The following is an 8,810-nucleotide window of genomic DNA, read 5'->3' as shown; positions in this document are numbered from 1 at the left end:
GGTGAAACCTTGTTTATACAATGCATGAAAGGAAATAATATTTCTTGCCACTTCTGGTGAATAACAACTTTTATTCAAATCTAAATTAAACCCACTACTTAGCGATAAAGTATAAACTCTAATCTTGGTGACAAGTAAAGCTTTCCTATTCCCTATGATTAAGTTTATTCTTCCTTGCTCCACATTCTCACTTCTTCTTAGTCCCTGCAAATCTGAACAGATATGAATACCACAATTAATATCAAGGCCCCAAGAATTAGAATGGGGTGAGTTATTGTTGGATTAATGTCTAAGTCCATAACTATATTTGGTATGTACTTGACCCGACCCGGCATGGTCCATTTGGGTTGCACTTCACCGACACAATTTATATGGATAATCTTTTGAGAATAGTATGTTTATGATTACATATTAATATATTATAAGTTCTAATATATTATTATGGAATCATATTATTTAATTAGTATTGATCAAGAATTAATTTATAATTAATTAAGTGATCAAAAGGAACTAATTAAATATGGACTCCTATATATATGGAATGGACCAAGTTCATTTAGGTTGGGCTAAGCTTTCATGGATAGTCCATGGAGTGTTTAACCCATGGATCGTAGGAAATGAAAGGTCATGGGTATTAGGGTTTAACCCTAATCCTCCACACTATATAAAGATGTCCTTGGTTGGTGAAATTGGCACTAGTGTGGTACACTAAGAAGGGCTAGCCGATTTCACAAGAGAGAACCAAGTATCCATATTCTCTAAGGTTTTCCAAGGTGTTTTGGTGATTTCTGATTCCACTTGAGGCTTCCACACTATTGGGGCTAAGCTCTTAAAGCTTTAAGACATCAAGCTACATCAAAAGGTATGTCATCTAACTAGTACTTTGTAGAATAAGAACCTCATACTATGCTAGTTAGGATTAAAGCCTTGGAAAGTTCTTATTTGCATGTATAATAGAGAAAACATAGTTCCAAGGTTTATAGGGTTGTATGTACACCATAGGAGTGTTAGAATGCTCAAAACCCAATAGTGGTATCAGAGACTAGGTTTGTTTTCTTGTTTTACTTGCAAAACTGCTTAAAAAAAATCGAAATTGTTGTTGTCTGATCATCAGACTCGGCGAGTCCATGCCTAAAAAATGATCAAAACAATCCAACTCGCCGAGTTGGTTCATGCACTCGACGAGTTGGACCCCCAAACAGCATATTTTCGAGGTTTTTGGCTAGAAATGGACTAGGAACTTTACCCTAAGTTGTTTTCGAACTTATAAACTTGTTTTTGTTGTGGTAATGTTCGTGCTAATCCAATTTCAAAGATAATTGTCAATAGATTCATGTTTTGAATTAGTTTAGTGATTAGGCTAATTACATGAAAAAGTATGATTTGAATTATCTTGTTCTTATGAGTTGCTTAGATTAATAGAAAAGTTAATTGATTATGTGTTTTCAATCCAAATTAATCTAAGATTTGATTCTAAAATGTGTTTTTGTAACTTGTCCTCAAGTTATATGAAAAGTCACATTTAAGTTTCATAAAACTCATAAAAGTTGGCAAAGGTTACAAAATGAAGAGTCTAGTTCTAATTAATTGGAGTTATGACTCCATAACTTGTCCTCAAGTTATGGAGGACCAAGAGTCTCTTCATTAAATAATAAATAAATAAAAGTGTAACCTTAATTAATTCCATAAGTTATAAAATAAAGAAAAGTTAATTCTTTTATTAGTTTAAAGTCTTCCATAACTTGTCCTCAAGTTATGGAACTTGAAGAGTTTTTGGATTAAAACTACTTTAAACACATAGGTTATGGAATTAATTAGTTTTGAATAGTTTCAAAACTTGCCCTCAAGTTTTGGAATTTGTAAAGTTTTCTCTTATGAATACTTTAATTCCAAGTTAGCCCTTAGAATTTTAAGAGTTAAAGTTCAACCCTTATACTTTATAATACTATAAGTTAATAATATATATATATATATATATATATATATATATATATATATATATATATATATATATGTATGTATAAGAGTAAAGTCAATCTTACCGCTAGTACGCCTCATTCACGAAGCCGGTCTATAAGATGGGTATAAGGTTGTTGCCTATAAAATGGAAACTTAATGGGTGTCCACTCTCACCCACCGCTTGCTTGACTGGTGGAGGGTCGTTAGCTGAACGGGTTTGACAGGACTATAATTCTCCCTTCATTAAAAGTATTAATGATAAATACTAAGTAACTAAACTCTTAATAATACCTAATCTTAGTTACTTAGGAAAATGTGAATAAGGTGCTAATCCATGAAATTACACTTTGCACTTTGTTTAAGTCGGTTAGTGGAGCGTGTGTGGTTAACCGGCACACTAACTCGTATTTAACAAGGTAGGAAAAGGGTAACTTAATGTTTATCATAGTATCGATGGAGCGTGTGTGGTTTACCGGCACATCGATTGAGGGGTAAACACTTAAGGGTACCAAGTAATTTGCATGGTTACTTCACACCGTGTTTTGTGATCCTCGGCATCCCAGTCACAAAACCTGAAGGGCACACTCGAGATTGAAACATGCCTTTGAACAGTTCAGTGAATCTCAAAGATCTAGGAGTTTCAAATCCAATTAAAACCTAATAATTCATTTCGTTTATCTTGGTGGAAATTGGTGAATTGTCTTTCACCTACCTTCAAGTATTTTATAGCTTGGATTACGGCATACCTCTTCTAAGTTATAAAATAGTTTGTTGGGTCCTAGCCTTAATATTTCATATTGGGTGTCATATTAAGGACTATAAATCAACTGTCTTGAATATCTCCTATAACATGTCTGGTTTAGACATTTATGATCTTCCCAAATCTCTTGAAACAAGCTTTCCTAAATGAAGATGATGTCCCTTGGAAATCATCCTTCTTTCACCTCCTCCGATTATTCTCCCTAACCCACAAGTTCTTGAAAAGTTTAAGGTCACTCAAGCCCTATTGGCAAGGCAAGGTCTAGGTGTGATCACATCTTGGAGATGTAGTCACATATTGACAAGTCGGGAGAGTTAGGTGTCAAAGTATTGAGAATGTTGTAGGTTCAACTACTCTCTAAGTCACATAGTGAGTTCTTTTGGAACACCTATGAAACAAACTATGACAAGACCCTTAATGATCTTATCTATTTGCTAAGATCAACTTCCTAAAACTTTATGGACATTGACAATGGTGACACTGGAAATACAGAGAAGGCATTCTCTTCCCAAGGAAAGGGATTGACCATAGTCAACTAGGTTGATGAAATGGTAAAGAGAAAAAGGCTAAGTCTGCGATAGTCCCATGTTTCATTACCAAAGGGTCCATATGTTTATATTGCCAAAGGAAGGGGCATTAGTTGCGAAGCTACCTAATTTTACCTAAGGATGTTAAAGTCAATAAGTTTGACTCTATGTCAGGTAAAGTCCACTATTTAACTCTGTTAAGTTTCTATTATGATATTCTTGATACATGATGTGACTGGGTCACATGGTGATGTTTTAAGAATTAAAGAAAAGTGAAGAAACTTAAAGAAAGAATATGTTGAATCTGATCGAGTAGATGGATTTCTATCGTGTAGTTTGAAGATCGGATTCTTGAGCTACTTCTTAGGAGTTATGAGATATTTCTTAGGAATAGATAACAACAAGATTTCATATGGATTGTAAGGATAAGTTTTTCCGCAAAGTTTTAAAATAAAGGAAATTTTTGATTTTATTTATTTTAAAATATCCTTACAATGTCATTTGAGGAAAAATTGTTGCTTATATGATTCCATTAAGAGCAAGAGTGGAAATATGAAATTGATTCTTTCATTTGTGGTAATGTCTAAATTTACCAAATAAGGAAAGATTCTCATCACCCAAGTTACAATTGGACCGGAACTTGGAATCATGCAAGTTGTATAACATGATGAATGAGAACTTTCAAGTATTGGAAAATTAAGACTAACTACTTATTCACATGGATGTGTGAGTCAAGTAATGGACTAAGGGATTGAGTACATAGTCATGTGCACTGATTAAGTCCACCATAAAAGATTGATAAGACTATTCGTCATAGTTTACTAAAGCTCAGTAAATATGATTATACTTACAAGCTTAAGTGTAACTCTGAGACATTGGAAAAGGGTCCAATGTATGGCAGAGCTAATAAGAAGAATCAAATTAGGCAGAAGGATAAAAGTTTCTCCAATCTGAAAAGATGGGTGAGTACTTTAGTATCAGTTTTGTGATCATCTTAATGATTAAGAAACCATATCAAAATTAGTTCTCTAAGGAAAGAAGAGGAACTTGAATTGTTGAAGTGGTTAAATCAAGAAGATGAGTCATACTTCGTTCCAATAGAAGTCTTAGAGTCATACTCCAAGATTGTAATTTGAGTGACATGTCTTAGAGAAGGTTTAAAAACACAAGTCAAATGTAAGAGTAAAAGTTATCTACTCTTGTACATTTGAAATTGGTAAGTTGTGATGTTTTGGATAAAACAAAGACCAAATTAGGCCAATTGTGTGAAGTGTTTGTCTTGGTTAGGATCCACACTATCTATTGGATGTTTGACAAGGGAGTTATATAGGTCAAGAGGACAGTGGGAGTCTTAAAAGTCTTGAAAGTCTCAAGAACTAATCAAGAATAGAACCTGAAGTTCCTCACTAGCACATGACTTGCGGTTTATAACCTATTGTGTTGACATATTCTGTGCCCATTGTAGTTAAAGTTGGCTTTGCATATGAGTTCTTAGAGTTCTCAATTTGTTGCAAAACAACTTGGAAGCAATGGTAGGCCCTTGAGCTGCCAGGTGGCAAGAAATTAAGATTGAGTTCAGTCCATATGAGTTTGGATTTGTCATTATCCTTGTCTTGTGACTATGGTTTTGATAATTCACATGGATAAGAACACATACACCATTAAATCTATGTGTCATAAGGTTTCTCTTCGATTCATGAAAATGATGGTGCGGAAACACTTTCACTTAGTAGATTTTAGCTAGATAGCAATTATGATATTTGCATTCTCAAAGTCGTTAGTGGAGCGTGTGTGGTTTATTGGCACACTAACCTGGACTTGTGAGAAGTGGCAAAAAGGTCTAACCATTATGATTACGGCATCCCTCTTCATAATTGTTTAGACACATAAGTGCGCTATCTAAGGGAAGGTGTATGATTTTGATAAAGTTTTATCAAAACAATCTAGTATCAAAAATCTGAACTTTGGTAAGAAAGTCAGCTGATCTCTGAGTACATGTCAAAGCTAGAGGGAGCATAAGTGTTATACTAAAAATCATCATGTTAGTGGGAGCATGATAATTATGATAAGTATTGCAAGTTAGCAATGTTAATTATAGAAAACAAAAGTTTCAACTGGGAAAGAGTTGTTTTGCTATAATTAAGGGAGAGAAAATTATACTTCATCTCAAATCTATAAGCTTAGATCGTGAGGCTTTAATCATTCAGTCAAGGAAATATATATGACTTTCATGTTGGAATGGCTCAACATAAGGAAATTCTGTATATGAGTCCATTATTTGCGTTCTAAAATTCGATTACGGCATCCCTTTTCATAATCTGAATTATAAGAACTTGGCAAATTGAAATGGAAATGTTATAGCAAAAGACTGGTTTAGTCTTTATGTGAGACATCATGAATCGTGTCCCATATGCTTCGAATATAGGATCGATTACATGTGCTATATTCATCGTTTCTAAAAATTTTCAAATGCCTAGGGCATTAAGAAGGGAAAAGGTTTAGAACTGGATATGACTAAAAGGATTAAACAATTGTCGAGGACAATCTAAGGTTTACCAAAGATTGGTTGCTCAAGGATAGTTGGAAGTATAGTGATAATTCTGGAAGGACCATATTGACATAATCTGAAAGGAGGCAACTCTTGTTCAGAAGTGATAGTAAAAATGGAATCTGGAAATGTTTCAAAGTTAGAATTTTCAATCAGTTTAAGATTAGGAAACTTAATGCAAGAAGGTTGTTTCCAAGGAGCTGATCTCCTTTGGAATACTCTGTAATGATTGTTGTCAAGTCTTTCTGACTTTGTTCATAATCATTACAAGAGGAACAATGCATATAAGTTTAGAATCTAACATATTTCAGTAAATGGCATGAATTTGGAATTCTTGCATTTGCAGTAAGGATTTGGGAGTGTGAAAAGAGAATCATTGAAGTGATGTTCAATTGATCTAGTTGACAAAGTAAAGATCATAGACAAACATAGTATGCATACTTGGTGTATGGCATGACTAGTGTTCAGAAAACATAGTGTACATGCTTGGAGCATGGGACAACAATTGTTTTAAATTCAAGAATAAAGTTGATAGCTGAAACAGTATACAATGAATAATGTGTAATCATATGGTGATAAATAAAAGGTGTTTTATTTATGTTCATAGGTTTTGATACCATATTGGATTCAATTATTATTGTGTTTCACTTTGCATGTTTTGACTTCCCGAATAAACTAGGTTATTCTTCCGGAATGACTAAGTTATTCAAACCATCCACAGTCAGTCATATGTTGAAAGTAGATATGAATTAAGACTGCCATGGGTTGGCTTGTAGAGGTCTAAGGTGTTGGACAAAGGGCTACAACACTCATGAGTGCTCATAAGTTCTGAGTATTGGATTCAACCCGCGCTCATTGGAATCACTTCATGGATTTTATCACGAGTGATCATGAGATGATAATATCTTATATTCTTCAAACCTAGAGATATGAGTTGTTACTATGAGTTGGTTGTACATTGATTGCACGAAAACGCATTTGGTAACTCGGTGCTATAAAACGTGCCTTTGTGTATGATTCAACAAGTAGTAGAACAAGCCATATGAGTCGAAGTTTATCCATTCCTTTTACCTTCGGGATAAAAGCGATATTTGTGGGCCCCTTGATGATTTGATGATGACAAATGGAAGTGCTCGGCCGGGACAGGACTAATTTGATTTGTTCAATTAGTCAGTCGTCATAAATCGGAAATCGGGAAACAGCAAATGGACAGAGAGAATGATTATAATCCATGTCTCAGTCCATATGATATCTAGAATGGAGGAATATATGATCCCTTATCTAATGGACAAGTTCGTTGACAAGATCAGAGTTCGACAGCGGCTTTAAGAGCTACGATTTCCAGTTCGGTTTGAAGTCATACGCAATAATAGTTTTAGACTTATCCAAGTGGGAGACTGTTGGATTAATGTCTAAGTCCATAACTATATTTGGTATGTACTTGACCCGACCCGGCATGGTCCATTTGGGTTGCACTTCACCGACACAATTTATATGGATAATCTTTTGAGAATAGTATGTTTATGATTACATATTAATATATTATAAGTTCTAATATATTATTATGGAATCATATTATTTAATTAGTATTGATCAAGAATTAATTTATAATTAATTAAGTGATCAAAAGGAACTAATTAAATATGGACTCTTATATATATGGAATGGACCAAGTTCATTTAGGTTGGGCTAAGCTTTCATGGATAGTCCAGGGAGTGTTTAACTCATGGATCCTAGGAAATGAAAGGTCATGGGTATTAGGGTTTAACCCTAATCCTCCACACTATATAAAGATGTCTTTGGTTGGTGAAATTGGCACTAGTGTGGTACACTAAGAAGGGCTAGCCGATTTCACAAGAGAGAACCAAGTATCCATATTCTCTAAGGTTTTCCAAGGTGTTTTGGTGATTTGTGATTCCACTTGAGGCTTCCACACTATTGGGGCTAAGCTCTTAAATCTTGAAGACATCAAGCTACATCAAAAGGTATGTTATCTAACTAGTACTTTGTAGAATAAGAACCTCGTACTATGCTAGTTAGGATTAAAGCCTTGGAAAGTTCTTATTTGCATGTATAATAGATAAAACATAGTTCCAAGGTTTATAGGGTTGCATGTACACCATAGGAGTGTTAGAATGCTCAAAACCCAACATTTATTAGATAAGATAGTGTAAGTACCTGCATGGTTGGGTTAACTTTCCCATCCTTCATATCTTGCTGGTACATTGGGTAGTTTCGCTTCCAATGTGACTTTTCATGGCAATAGAAAGCATTCAGCCTCTTTTGGGTCAGAAGAAGGAGTGAGGAAACATTTCTTAGTTCCACTTGAAGAGGAGCCATCAAGGGTCCTAGCCTTGGTACCCTTTGAAGAGCTCTTCCTATTCTTCCCTCGACTTTTCCTGATCGCCAAAACCGGGGCGGAGTTTGGAGTAGTAGTGTTAACAACCGACTTCCCCTTAAGACCTGTTTCTGCGGTCTTGAGAAGTCCCTAAAGTTTGCTGAATGTGACATATTCCTTATTCATGTGATATGTCATGCGGAATTGATCATAGCACGATGGTAAGGAGTGCTAAATGATATCTATTGCAAGCTCCTCAAGGAAGTTCACATTAAGCTTCTGCAACCGATCCACATACCTTTGCATTTTCTGCATGTTGCTCGTGACAGACTCTCCATCCTTCATCAAGGTTGTTATCATGGAGCAGATGAATTCATACCTCTCTTGTCGTGCACTTTGATGGCATCTTTCCATTAGATCTTGGTGCATTTCAAAAGGGTAAAAGTCCTCATAGGACTTTTGGAGTTTCGCTGTCATGGTGGCCATCATGAGGCATGCTACTTTGATAGCATTCCTTTCATGTGCCTGGAACTCAGCGATCTCCTGAGGAGTTGAAGTGGTCTCATAATCTCCTTAAGCTCCTTATCAATGATATATTCTCTGTCCTCGTAGCGGGTAATCATCCTGAAGTTTCTGATCCATTCATTGAAGTTGGATCCATCAAAAGTGACTTTCCAA

Source organism: Lactuca saligna, chromosome 8, assembly GCF_052625555.1.
Source record: "Lactuca saligna cultivar CGN05327 chromosome 8, ASM5262555v1, whole genome shotgun sequence".
Taxonomy (NCBI): Eukaryota; Viridiplantae; Streptophyta; class Magnoliopsida; order Asterales; family Asteraceae; genus Lactuca; species Lactuca saligna.
The sequence above is the reverse complement of the archived record's forward strand: the minus strand, read 5'-3'. Positions refer to the sequence as shown.